This window comes from Pongo abelii, chromosome 11 (assembly GCF_028885655.2).
Source record: "Pongo abelii isolate AG06213 chromosome 11, NHGRI_mPonAbe1-v2.0_pri, whole genome shotgun sequence".
Taxonomy (NCBI): Eukaryota; Metazoa; Chordata; class Mammalia; order Primates; family Hominidae; genus Pongo; species Pongo abelii.
Window position 1 is genome coordinate 134,286,212 of NC_071996.2, and position 14,308 is coordinate 134,300,519.

Below are 14,308 nucleotides of genomic sequence, written 5' to 3' on the forward strand. Positions count from 1 at the left end.
GAATCAGTGTGCTTAGCGTATGAGATTGTATGCTGATGCCCTTTGGTGTTTGAAAAGGTCAAAAGACTGTCTTTTATGGAGGCTTTTGTTATCATTGAGAAGAGGAGGGAATAGAAGTACAGAGAGGGAAGAGGAACAAGACATAGGAGTATATCCAGAAGAAAGTGACCAAGTAACCGTAGACACTGGGTCTAAATTTGTGTGTCATGCACAACTTTGAAAGAGCTAATAATGAAGGTGGAACTGATTGCTTTTCAGAATTGTCTTAAGAAGTAGAACACTTGAATAGATTGTTAACCATATTTAATAATATATGTAAATATTTAAATATATATAAATTGGAAGAGGGTACCCCTTATGGAAGCTAAAAGGGAGGGGCGGGGGATATTTTAAATGTATGTAAATATTTAAATATGTATTTAAGAAGTAGAGCACTTGAATAGATTGTTAACCATATGTATGTATATGTGTGTGTGTGTGTGTGCGCGCGCGCGCGCGTGTGTATGTATATGTATATATTTTTTTCTTTTTTTTTTTGAGACAGGGTCTCGCTCTATCACCCACGCTGGAGTGCAGTGGCACAGTCTTGGCTCACTGTAGCCTCAACCTTCTGGGCTTGAGTGATCCTCCCTCCTCAGCATCCTGAGTGGCTGGGACTACAGGTGTGCACCACCATGCCCAGCTAATTTTTTTGTATTTTTTGTAGAGATGGGGTTTTGCTATGTTGCCTAGGCTGGTCTAGAACTGGGCTCCAGTGATCCATTTGCCTTGGCCTCCCTAAAGTGCTGCGATTACAGGTGTAAGCCTCTGTGCCTGGCCTTAACTCATGGAATCTATTAAATATGTATTAAAGGCCATGCCCTCGCAACCAGATAGGGGAAGGAGTGCTCCAGACCCAGTTAGCATAGAAATTATATACTCTTACATAAATGATATACCTAACATAAATACCCATATATAAATTATATGTTCTCTTTAAAACTTTCAGAAAACAAACTAGATTTATTCTAGATCCTAGAATACCAAAAGATACCAAATTCATGTTACAAAACTAGCCCAGGCCAGGTGCGGTGGCTCTCGCCTGGAATCCCAGCACTTGGGGAGGCCGAGGCAGGAAGATCACCTGAGGTCAGGAGTTCAAGACCAGCCTGGCCAACATGGTGAAACCCAGTCTCTACTAAAAATATAAAAATTAGCTGGGTGTGGTGGCACACGCCTGTAGTCCCAGCTACTCGGGGGCTGAGACAGGAGAATTGCTTGAACCTGGGAGGCAGAGGTTGCAGTGAGCCGAGATCACACCACTGCACTGCAGCATGGGCGATAGAGTGAGACTCCATCTCAGAAATAAATAAATAAATAAAAACTAGCTTAAACTCTTAAAAACGTAATAAAATATAAAATATAAGAACAGCAACCTGGTAAGACATTACAAAGGATGAAAACTATATTCCAATTTATCTTTTTTTTTTTTTTCCTGCTCACTGCAACTCTTCCACCCAAGCTCAAGTGATTCTCCAGCCTCAGCCTCCCAAGTAGTTGGGATTACAGGGGTGAGCCACCATGCCCAGCTAATTTTTGTAGAAATGGTGTTTTGCCATGTTGCCCAGGGTGGTCTTGAATGCCTGAGCTCAAAGCGATCCACCTGCCTCAGCTTCCCAAAGTGCTGGGACTACAGGCATGAGCCGTCGCACCCTGCCCCAATTTATCTTTTATATGTTTTTTTGAGACAGGTCTTGCTTTATCACCCATTCTGGAGTGCAGTGGCGCAGTCATAGTTTACTGTAGCCCCGAACCCCTAGGCTTAAGCAATCCTCCTGCCTCGGCCTCCTGAGTAGCTAGGACCACAGGCATGTGCCACCACACCCAGCTATAATTTTTTAAATTTTTTGTGGAGACGGGATCTCATTTTGTTTCCTAGATTGGTCTCGAACTCCTGGGCTCAAGCAGTCCTCCTGCCTTGGCCTCCCAAAATGCTGGAATTACAGGCGTGAAGCATTGCACCCGGCCCCAGATGCACATACAGAAGCCATGGACATTCTAAGTAAAACACCAGCAAAACTAATTAAATATGAGATTGTCAAAGAAGACAAAACCTGGTATTTACTGTGTGCCAAGTAAGTGTTTTAAGCACTTACGTTATCTCAATTAATCCCCTCAGCCTGAAGAAAGAGATTATGCTTATTTTACACATTATGAAATACAGGCCAAAAGGTTAGTCTGCCCAAAGATTAGTTGCAAATTAGCCACAGAGCCTGGTTTTGAACCCTTGGGAGGTTTGCACCAGCTAGTATTTAACCTCTGGCTATATCATCCCAATATGTGCCAAGATAGCAATGTTAAACAGTTCTTCTTTTATGAACACTTGAAATCAGAAAACAAAACAAGGATGCCCAGTAACACTGATGTTTGATAATGTCTTGGCCAGTGCAAGAATACATCAAATAAAAGACTTAACTATTGGAAAAAATGGTGGAATATAGTAGTATTTGCAGACAGTCACAATTTTAAACCTGGGAAAACCAGGAGAATCAAATCAAGAGTTAAAAATAAGAGTTTAGTGCCTGGCGCTGTGGCTCACGCCTGTAATCCCCAGCACTTTGGGAGGCTGAGGTGGGTGGATCACCTGAGGTCAGGAGTTCAAGACCAGCCTGGCCAACATGGTGAAACCCCATCCCTACTAAAAATACAAAAAAATCAGCTGGGTGTGGTGGCATGTGCCTGTAATCCCAGCTACTCAGGAGCCTGAGGCAGGAGAATCGCTTGAACTCGGGAGGTGGAGGTTGCAGTGAGCCAAGATCTCCAGCTTGGACAACAAGAATGAAACTGTCTTAAGGAAAAAAAAAAAGTTTAGTAAGATGGTTTTATACCACATAAAGATATTTAATAATTGGTACCACTTGGTTATGAAAAATCTTGAGCGAAAACCTCATTCATTATAGCAATAAAAAATGAAATGCCCAGGGTGAAGGAATCTATAAATATTTGAGATTTTTACAAAGAAAACTATAAATTTAAGTGAAAAAAGACTTAAATAAGAACAAATGAGAAAATTTTTGCAGGTTGAATCAGTGTAGTATTGGCCAGAGAATACTGTCAGATTTTTTAAAAAGTTGACTTATGGAACACAGTAGAAGATACATATGAGCCTGCTACATAAGCAACATCACACATTAGTGGAGAAAAAGAAAGGATTATTTAGAAAAAAAATTTTTTCTTATAATTTTAGACAGAATCTTGCCCTGTCACCCAGGCTAGAGTTCAGTGGCACGATCATGGTTCACTTCAGCCTCGACCTCCTGGGTTCAAGTGATCTCCCACCTCAGCCTCTCGAGTAGCTAGGACTACAGGTGCACACCATCACACCGAGTTAATTTTTGTAGTTTTTGCAGGGTTTCACCATGTTGCCCAGGCTAGAGCAAAATATTTTTAAATGATTGGTTATTCTTTGGGAAAATGAATTGTGATAATTAAGCTCCCGTTTATATGAAAATATATCAGTTGGGAGAATGAATAAAAACTATACATTAGAAGAAAACTTTTTTTTTTTTTTTGAGACCAAGTCTCGCCTTGTGCCCCAGGCTGTAGTGCAATGGTGCGATCTCGGCTCACTGCAACCTCCGCCTCCCAGGTTCAAGTGATTTCCTGCCTCAGCCTCCTGAGTAGCTGGGATTACAGGCTCCTGCCACTATGCCTGGCTAATTTTTGTTATTTTTAGTAGAGACAGGGTTTCATCATGTTGGCCAGGCAGGTCTCAAACTGCTGACCTCAGGTGATCCACCCGCCTCGGCCTCCCAAAGTGCTGGGATTACAGGCATGAGCCACCGCGCCCAGCGAAGAATACTTATATGAATATCCATTGGATGAAAAAGCAGGTTTATTTTCATTGCTGTCGAGTGATAGAAGAAAAGAACTAAGAAAAATGTGTGAAAAAAATTTGTGCGATAATGGCCAAGTGTTGACATTACCTCAGTATAGTAAAAGCTTATAGAAACTGATAACTGCCATTTATTAGTAAGCTCCTTTTAAGTTGCAAATGCTGCCCTAGGCATTTTATTCATGTTAAAATTTTAACAGTCATTTTATAACTAAATGAGATACAGAAGGTCAATGTTTTATCCCCAGGTTTTGGTTCATACCTCTACTAAACAGCAGAGCTAGGATTTAAACTGGGATCTGATAAGAGATGGTCTTAACCCTTAAAGCATGCTGCCTTTCAAGCAAGTTAAAGGCTAAAACACTGGACAAGTGAACAACCAGATCAGATAGTGGCAAAATAAAGTAAATGTAAATAAAACAATGGGGGTGCTATTAGAGATTTTAACAAGTAATAATGCTTAATGCAAGTAGGGTTGCATTGAGATGCATAAGGTAAGATGATCTCATGTACTGCTGGTAGGGCCTTTCTGAGAAAGAGTTTGGTCCCGTATATAGCCAGGTTGTTAAGATACTCATGTAAACCAGGAAAAAAATAAAATTCCTTTTTCATTCTTACTACAAGTGATCTTCAGTGTCTTAAAAAATCTAGCTGTTTTATTGATTATGGTGGTGATTGCTTAACTCTGAATATACTGAAAATTATTGGATTTTATGCTTCAAAATACTTTTTTTTGAGACAAAGTCTCACTCTGTCACTGAGGCTGTGAGTGCATTAGTGTGATCATAGCTCACTGTAGCCTCAAACGTCAGGGCTCAAGTAATCGTCCCTCCTCAGCCTCTCAAGTAGCTAGGACTACAGACGAGCACCTGCACGCCTAATTTTTAAATTTCTTGTAGACACGGGGTCTTGCTATGTTGCCCAGCCTAGTCTTTGAACTGGCCTTAGGCAATTCTTCTGCCTAGGCCTCCCAAAGTGCTGGGATTATGATGTGAGCCACCATGCCCAGCTGAATTATATGCTTTAAATAGGTGAATTGTATGGTGTGTGAATTTTATCTCAATAAAGCTAATATTTAAAACATCTAGCTATTTTAGCTGTTGAGTGGAGAAGAAAATAGTTAGCGTTTTCGAACTTAGTGTTGTTAAAAATGTTCTAACAGGTTAGAGCCTTCCAGTTTATCCTGCACTGATTTTATTGGTACACCCCATTTAATGGAGTATCCTAAATCTACAGAAAGTAGAATTAGTTCTAAGACTGTCTTAGTGAGTGGTCAAAGGAGAGAGAGCTGAGAGCTTGGTGAAATTATCTCTCTTTTTTTTTTTTTTTTTTTTTTGAGACAGTCTTCACTCTCGCCCAAGCTGGAGTGCAGTGGCATTATCTTGGCTCACTGCAAGCTCCGCCTCCCGGGTTCACGCCATTCTCCTGCCTCAGCCTCCCGAATAGCTGGGACTACAGGCGCCCGCCACCACGCCCGGCTAATTTTTTATATTTTTTAGTAGAGACGGGGTTTCACTGTGTTAGCCAGGATGGTCTCAATCTCCTGACCTCGTGATCTACCCACCTCGGCCTCCCAAAGAGCTAGGATTACCGGCATGAGCCACCGTGCCCGGCCGAAATTATCTCTTAACAGGAGAACTCAGTTTCAGGTTTATCAGTCAAAGACCCCTTACTTGGGTTTTAGGAAACATCTTCTACCTCATCTTTATTTAAAACTAATGTGTGCATACAAACATAATCTCTGTTATTTTCAGTTGTATCCAACCTTGTGAGGAGTACATGAAAATGGCACTTGCTGTCTAGGGTCATGTATGTAAATGCATTTATTGTTAATTTTCAAATATAGGGGTGCATGAATCAGGGTAAAATCGCTCAAAGATTCAGTAGGGAGAAAAAACTCATGTTGAGATTCTTGCCGCTGGGGGAATGAGATCAGTTAGATGAGCCTGTTCTGATTATTCAGCAACGAGAGCAGGATGGGATAAATGATGATGATAATGAAGTGTGTGCCTGTAGGAGAAATGGCAACTAGTTGCCCACCTGGCCTGGGTCAGTGTGGTTAGTGGGAGGTTGAAAAGTTATTTATTTCATGACATAGGCATAGTCCCCAATAAATCTCGAGAATTGTAGATATTTACTGATTTGAAGTATTAAATACTGCCAAGAGAGACTTCTTTACGTTATCACTGACAATTAAAAAAAATTTTAAATATGGAATTTTTTTCAACCAGGACTAACAAATATTTATGTGCAGGTTACCCTGTTGCACCCTACTCTAAGTAGAGGGTGCTCTGTCTTTGCTAGATTGAGAAATGGACATGCACAGGAAAGTTGGCTAGTCATAGGGGAATCAAAATAGTCACAGATTAGTAGGGGTGACCAAATGTCCCAACTTCCCAGACAGCACTCATTTATGCCTGTTGTCCTGATGTATTTATTCATCGTGCCCCCCTTCGTTCTCCAATTTGCCCTGGTTTGGATGATACATTGTCATCTTACCATTCAGCAATTGCAAGACTAGCTGTTTTTTGACCCCCTCCTCTCATTTTTTTGGTGTTAAGGATGTAAGGCTGTCGTATCAGGTCCTCGGATGTCCCCCCACATACACCCAACGTAGTTTGATTCTCAGGTGTTGCTTCTGGAGCTGTAGCATTCCTTCCTTGAAACTTAAAGGGTTTTCAGTAGATTGCCTTGACTTTTCTTCCTTCTCAGTGAGAGCTATATGCTGTTAGCGCTTCTGGCTCTAAAGTATTCGACTTTGTTTGAAAGGAGATTCTAAATGTAAACACTGTTTTTGCCCAGATTCTCTCTTCCTTCACTCTCCCATAAGTAGCTTCTCAGGAACTATTGAAAGAGAAATTGGGGAGTTGCAGATTTTAAATGGTCGTTACTGGATGCCTTATAATTCTAAAAAAGGACTGTTTAAGGAGACAGTGTAGCAGTATTCCTATACTTACATATTTATATAATGTTTAATTCTTTATTTTCCATATCCCTTCCAAGTTTTAGAGCAAATGTTTCCAAGGGAAATACCAGGAGTTTCACAAGATCGTTTTGGGAGTTGAGTTTAGGATGGCTAGGGGAAAAAATTACATTTAATTTGCATTTGCTTATATAATCTTGAACTTTGTTCTCAATTTGTGAAAATAGACATACCGTTTTTACACTTTAATTTTTTTCTTTGTTTCTTCCCCTGTTAATGACACATTTCAGATCTCCATCCCCAAAAGTAGATATGCAGAGTATATGGAAGAATAAGACAGTGCCACTCGCAGCCTGCACTAGGCCAGTTTGGCCCTCTAAAAGGTGAAGAGGACAAAGATCTGACCCCTGCCCTTAGAGGTAGCCCCTTGTATTAATTGGAACTCTTGTTTCTTCCAACAAAACAGGGATTTAGTAAAATTTTATTTTGGGGAAAAGGAAGAGGTGCATCTGGGTCTCAAAAGCTGGAACCAAGAATACAGGCACCTTTAAGACTGTCCGTTTCCTACTGCATTTCCTTGCTTATTCATTCGCCCCTTGATCTCTGTGCAGACTAGTTTTTTCCACCTGATAGAAAATCTGGCCACCTGCATTTCCTAAGTATGTATCATGGAACTTCAGCCCTTGGATGGACTGACTTCCTGTTCAGTGTCTAGCTTGCCCCTCCCTAACCTCTCGGTTAGGTTGTTGAGGCCAGCAGGGATGTGGTCATGTAAGGCCATAGTACCACCCACTGGAGCTATGTGAGTGGTATGTGTAGTGGGGGAGTTGCCAGAAAGAAATGGTCCTGGGGGTGATATAGAATGACCCTATGACCCTTCCGAGGATTGGTGGAGTCTATCGTCTTCCCCTCTCATTTGTTTAGGTGTCCAAAATCAAACATCCATAGACTTCTTGGTTATTTGACCCAGACCACATCTTCATTCCTGTTATTTTGTCCTTTATCTCTCATGTTAGTCTTAAATGTAGGCCCTGCTTTAGGGCTTTTGGCCACAGGTATCATGAAGGCCTGAGGGAGTCTAAAGAGCTGGCCCACAGGATCCCAGAGGCATTCCACCCATGACTAAGGAGTCACTGCACTTACATTCTCTCAGCTGTGGAGGGAGGAACTGGAATATGTGCCCCACCCAGGTGGAACACTGTTCTGCATTATTAGTCTTCTGGTCTAAACCACCAATATTTGGCAGCGGTGGTGGGGTTGTGTTTTCTGTTGAATCATAGGAAAGCATCAAGTGACCAATACTTGTTGATTGGGTAGCATTTTGGCTTATCTCATCGGCTTGTTTTCCGTTTACATTGTGCTCTTTGCTGGTTGCCTGCCCTGATACCCCTTGAATTCTTGTTGTTTTCCTTAATTTCCTTGAGAGTTTGGAGTAGAATGTGGAATCACGGTTTACAAGTAGAGCTCAGCCATTATTTTATTTATTTTTTTATTTTTGAGAGAGAGTTGTCGCTCTGTCACCCAGGCTGGAGTGCAGTGGTGCAGTCTCGGCTCACTGCAACCTCTGCCTCCCGGGTTCAAGCAATTCTCCTGCCTCAGCCTCCTGAGCAGTTGGGATTACAGGCACTTGCCACCACGCCTGGCTTATTTTTGTATTTTTAGTAGAGATGGGGTTTCACCATGTTGACCAAGCTGGTCTTGAACTCCTGGCCTCAAGTGATCCGCCCGCCTCGGCCTCCCAAAGTGCTGGAATTATAGGCATGAGCCACTGCTCCCAGGTCAGCCATTATTTTAATTTATGAATGTTTTGTATACCTAGTTAAAAAATAATTTTTGTGGGGGTTGGGGGGGACAGGGTCTCCTTCCGTCACCCAGGCTGGAGTGCAGTGGTGTAGTCATGGCTCACTGCAGCCTTGACCTCACTGGCTCAAGCAGTCCTCCTACCCCAGGCTCCCAAGTAGCTGGAACCCTAGGTGCGCACCACCACACTCAGCTAAGTTTTAAATTTTTTTATGGAGACCAGGTCTAACTGTGGTGCCCAGGCTGGTCTTGAACTCCTGTGCTTAACCAGTCCACCTACCTCAGCCTCCCAAAGTGCTGGGATTACAGGCATGAGCTACCATGCCCAACAACAACAAAAAAATTTTTCTATAAAGACCATTTAGACTTTAATATCTGTAATGGCTTGCATGTAATAGGGGCTTGAAAAGTATGTTGAAGAAACTTGGAAGTATTTTTATTTATCTTTACTTACCAGAAAGGAGAACGAGAGGAACTAAGCAGTTATTGCACACTGCATAGGGGCTCTTTGAGAGATGTAAGAGTTATGCCGACCATCTCTCATGTTCAAATGGGCTGGTATGCTGTTACTCATGGATAGAAAGTATTTGACTCTCAAGAAAAATGGTGGAAGTCTCTTTTGCTGCACATTGTACATGTTGATGGCTTTAACACATTTTCTATGTTTGACTTAATGTAGTAATCTCTTCCCAGACAGGATGTCCCTGTAACGTTGTTACCTATTTCTACAGCAGTGAGAATATTGACATGCTAGATCTTACAGTATTTAACAAATTTAACATGGTGGTAAGGTTAAAAGCTACACCCTCATGCTAAAATTAGATTTTTTCATGTCCTTAGCCTGACATTTTAGGGAAATGGAGAAAATTAGGAATATGTTTCCTTCTCTCTTTTTTTTTTTCTCCCCTTCTGTCTCATCTTCCACGTCACCCCAAAGAGTTAGATAAAAAGCAATGGAAAGGTAAAGAGAGACGAAATTATTCTCAGGACAAGGTTAGTATCAAATGCTTGTCTTTTACAGTAGCTACACATTTGGCTTTGAGTTTTGAGTAGCCAGAACAAAGAAAGAAAGAGCAAATCCAAGACAGTTTATGAGATAAAAAGAAAGCCAACCACTTAGGAGAAGCATAATTTTCTGTAATCGAGACCCTGTGGATCCTTTATTAATGCGAGCTCTGAGTCCTTAATATACTTCTCAAATCTCGGTCAGGAGGAGGGGAAGGAGGGGAGTCAAAAAATCTCAAAACTTTGACCCTTCTCTGATCTCAACAGTGTCTGTAAAAATGAAGTACCTGAGTTCAAGTTTAAGGTATCTTAGTACAAGACATAAAAGACATAGTATTAGGCCAGAGTGCAGTTTAATTAAATCGTTTTCCTGATGCTCTGGAGCTGTGGAAGTGGCCCTTTATAATGATTCATGCTGCCAACCTTTTAATTAAAATTGAGTACCAGAGAGGTCCAAGGTTAGAGTGTCTGGTAGCTGCTCTGGCTTTAACAGTTGGCTCGAATGGCAGCCAACACTAATATCTGCCTTTCAAAACTTAACCAGGACTTGATTTCAAATCTAGTTATATAAGTTGACTTGGAGGCCAGGTTAGTGTTTTCCTCAGAAACTAGTTCTGCACCCAACATGCAGACATTTTTAATAGACACAGTTTTTTTTGTTTTTGTTTTTTTTTTTTTTTTTTTTTTTTTTTTTTTTTGTCTTTCAAAATATTTTATTATTATTATTATTATTATTATTATTATTATACTTTAGGCTCTATGGTACATGTGCGCAACGTGCAGGTAAGTTACATATGTATACATGTGCCATGCTGGTGTGCTGCACCCATTAACTCGTCATCTAGCATTAGGTATATCTCCTAATGCTATCCCTCCCCCCTCCCCCAATAGACACAGTTTTAAAGTAATTTTTAGAAAAAATTTTTTAAATTGATGACACTGAAACCCAATATGTAAAACTGATAAGAGTGAGGTGTTTGGGCTGAAGAGGAGATAGACCCTCACCTGCTGCAGATCTTAGAATAGGCTTAAAAGCCACTATCAGAATCATGGCTACTGTCATTTTAGTTTGACAAAACTTCAGTGCCTGGATTGCTGTTCTCCCACTGTTAATGGAACAAGCTCACCCTGTCTCCCGCTACCCTCTGAGGACACCTGCAGAAAATCTAATTTTAAACAATGTAACTTCCTTTTCAAGCCACTATGAGTCTGAGAGATTGGCGATATGGTTAACAATAACCCCAGCATTTGGGGAGATAGAAAAATCCAGAGGATAGATTTTTGAGGCCTGCACGGAAGTGATCATCTGTTTGTTAGAGGTTACAGAGCGCTGTCACAAATATTTTGTTTAGTCCTCACATTGACTTGTGTTAGTAATATTCTTCTGCCAAAATAGTAAAGGAAAAATAAAATCCCATGTTCAAAATTTTTGTAGAGGAAAATAAGTTTTTAATGTTTTTTTAAGTAAATGTATCCATTGTACCTCTCTTCCTGAATGGTTTTAGGCCTCTCACTAAAACTTAAATTTTTATGTTCCCTTGGATATAAGATGCTTTTGTTGTGCATTTTAGATACTGCTTTGAAATTAAAAAGCAAGTTTTCCAGTTTGACTATATTATGATGTCAACACTTACCTGGAAAGCACCACTCCATAAAGTGTGGAATGTTCTTTGAGCAATAAAAGAAGGTATGTGGTTATTCTGTAAACAGCACTTGGGTTTTTCACCTTCTGCCTGCTTTTTCACCCGATACTTTATTACCCACCAGAGCTTGACGAAATTACAAAGTCATTTTTCTTGCCTTATCATACCTCAGACTGTTGCATAAAATCTTCCAGTCAAACATTTTCTGACCCTTATCCAAATTTTTCATTCTACATAATGCAGTTCAAGAAACGTCTCCACTGAAGTCTGGGATCTTCAGCACACAGTGCCCTGTCTGTGCCTATTAGTCTTCCATGGATTTAAGTCTTCTGTATTTGTGCCTTTCTCCCCAGCTGTATTCTAAGTCCTGGAACACCTAGCGAATATGTACCACTTATCATTCATGCCATTTAGTTCTGATCTTTTGGTTTATGAGCTGAGTTTAGGCTCATGATTGGGAACTTTTTTCCTCCAAAAACACAAGCAAGAGCTTTTATATTTGATCATACCAGTCACTTGGCAAATGAGGTTTGGTTACTTCCTCTGAAGTTCAGTGTTGTTTAGCCTCATTATTTCATCAGGTTCAAGGCTTCATATGCCAGTTAGTGTGTTGATGTGGAGGAGTGGAGTGGAAAGAATATGTTGATTGGTTAGGAAAATTCTCAACAGAAATTATCCTTGGGTAGAATGTTTTATGTGATCATCTACAGGGCTGTGTACTTGTGCATTCTGTGAGTCTAAATACTGCTGCTGGAAAAAATCTGTTTATACTAAATACCACCATACCACAGCCTTTGAGCAGTTTATAAAGAAACCTTCCAATCTCCTACTATGGTGGTTTAGCTTAGGCTGGTTTTGTGGCATGTTTGTGCTTTTGTGGGCATTTGGCCAGAACAGAAATAGCAATGCTTAGACCTTGAAGGAGAGTGATTTTCCAGGTTTATATCTGATGCTGTAGAAATAAGTTTAAGGTTATAAATTTTGCAAATAAAACTTTTTTTCAAAATAGTTATTCATTGGAATGACTAAAAGGAAAAACTAAAAATCATTTCACCACTCTCAGGTATGACTTTAGAACCATAGCATTTCTAATCTACCTTAATTCTTTGACACAAAAATAATTTTATGGAAGGCCTTTTCCCCATACTTGAACTTTCAAGTTTTCTCATTTGTTTAGGTATTCTTTTAAAGGAATTATCTCTATAAAAGAGCAGGATTCACTGTTTGCTTTTCTTATTTACCAAAATGTGGGTGAGGCTGTGATGTTTGCCCATGATCATATGGACTGTGTTTACACAGCCTTGTAGCAAGTGAGAGTAAATTTAACCAGAAGGAAAATAGATATTTTTAAAATGTAGACATTGATTAACCTTTTGTATTTTAAAATACAGTGCTAATTTGTCTAGAAATAGCCGAAGTTCGCGTTTTCTGAAACTAGTTCTAAAGATATGATAATTTAACTCTTAATTTGTTAGGGTATCTGTGAATAAATCATTGTAGGTAAAACTAAAGATGGCAGATCTATATTGATAAAAGACCTTTAACATATTCAGAGAAATCAGTCATGTATTACAGATGTTTCTAAATAATGCTTTGTAATATGAAACTATAATTTGAAGTCTTTTTTTTTTTTTTGAGACAGAGTTTCGCCCTGTTGCCCAGGCTGGAGTGGAACGGCGCGATCTCTGCTCACCACAACCTCCGCCTCCCGGGTTCAAGCGATTCTCCTGCTTCACCCTCCCGAGTGGCTAGGATTACAGGCATGCGCCACCACGCCCGGCTAATTTTGTATTTTTAGTAGAGACGGGGTTTCTGCATGTTGGTCAGGCTGGTCTTGAACTCCCGACCTCGGGTGATCCGCCCACCTCAGCCTCCCAAAGTGCTGGGATTACAGGTATGAGCTACCACCTCCAGCCTCTAATTTGAAGTCTTAAATCATGATAAAGTCTTTGTGCTTTGCCATAATTGGAGAAGTTCAGCATTGTGAATATGGTTGCTATCATTAGTATAAAAGAGCTATTCAGATTGATTTTAAATCTTCTACTAACTGCAGGTTCGATCTTATCAGTGGGTTATAAAATCACCTTAGTGGGTTATGACTAGCATTTACAAGGAAGGGAAGGAGAAGGGCTAGGATAGAACAAAATAGAATAAAGAATGTCAGTATAATTTTACATAGTAAGTATAAGTGCTATTTGGTGACTCTTGTTTTCTTTGTATGAATATATGTGCATCATGGGTCATGAGGTCAAAGTAGTCTATACGCCACCAGTGATACTATAATGCAGTTAGGTGGCCTGGTGGCCTCGTGGTTATTTAATGACTGTACACAAACTACAGACTGATGAGAGGCTTTATGGGAAAGCTCCAATACTCTCTTCCCTGACCTATTCATACTTTTAGCAGGAAGTAAAGGAAAACCTGTGTGACTTGCTAATCAGATTTGTAGTTGACAGGAATCTGGTAGGGGAAGCTAATGTATACTGGATAACAGCATTAAGATCCAAGAAAAAAAATTTAAATGCCATACTACGTGCTGAGTCTAAATCAGAAGGAATTAAATAGGAATAATTGTTCAGTCCTGCTGGCATGTCCCAAAATACAGTAATACAGCAGACCCCAACCTTTTTGGCATGAGGGACCAGTGTCGTGGAAGACAGTTTTTCCACGGTCTAGGGTTGGTGAGGCATGCAGGGCGGGGGATGGTTTCAGGATGAAACTGTGCCACCTCAGATCATCAAGCATTAGGTTCTCATAAGGAGCGGACAACCTAGATCCCTCAAATGCGCAGTTCATGCTCCTGTGAGATCCAGTGCTGCTGCTGATCTGACAGTAGGCAGAGCTCAGGCAGTAATGCTGTCTCACCCACTGCCCACCTCCTGCTGTTACTAGCAGGCCACTGGACCCATACCACTCCGCAGCCCAGGGGTTGGGGACCCCTGCAGTAGTATACAGTGGATGAAGATGGGGCTTCCTATGCAACATGTACAAAAGACTTGGGTCAATTAAATTGCTCAGTAGAAAGTGTTTTAGCTGTGTGGTGTGACTATTAAAACTTAACAT

The 14,308-nt window shown here is 40.6% G+C and overlaps 1 protein-coding gene across 3 annotated transcripts in view; it reads left to right on the forward strand.

Annotated features, from left to right (window-relative positions):
* CAB39 (calcium binding protein 39) overlaps positions 1 to 14,308 on the forward strand; it is a 107,360-nt gene that overhangs the window by 12,946 nt on the left and 80,106 nt on the right. Inside the window, exon 1 of one of the 3 annotated variants that reach the window (XM_054549962.2) lies at positions 11,179 to 11,289. The exons of 1 other annotated variant lie outside the window; for it this stretch is intronic. The gene's annotated coding sequence lies outside the window, so the exon portion shown is untranslated. Of the gene's footprint in view, positions 1 to 11,178; positions 11,290 to 12,892; positions 13,140 to 14,308 lie in introns of those variants that run through there. One more of the 3 variants, XM_063713113.1, reaches the window with a different exon arrangement.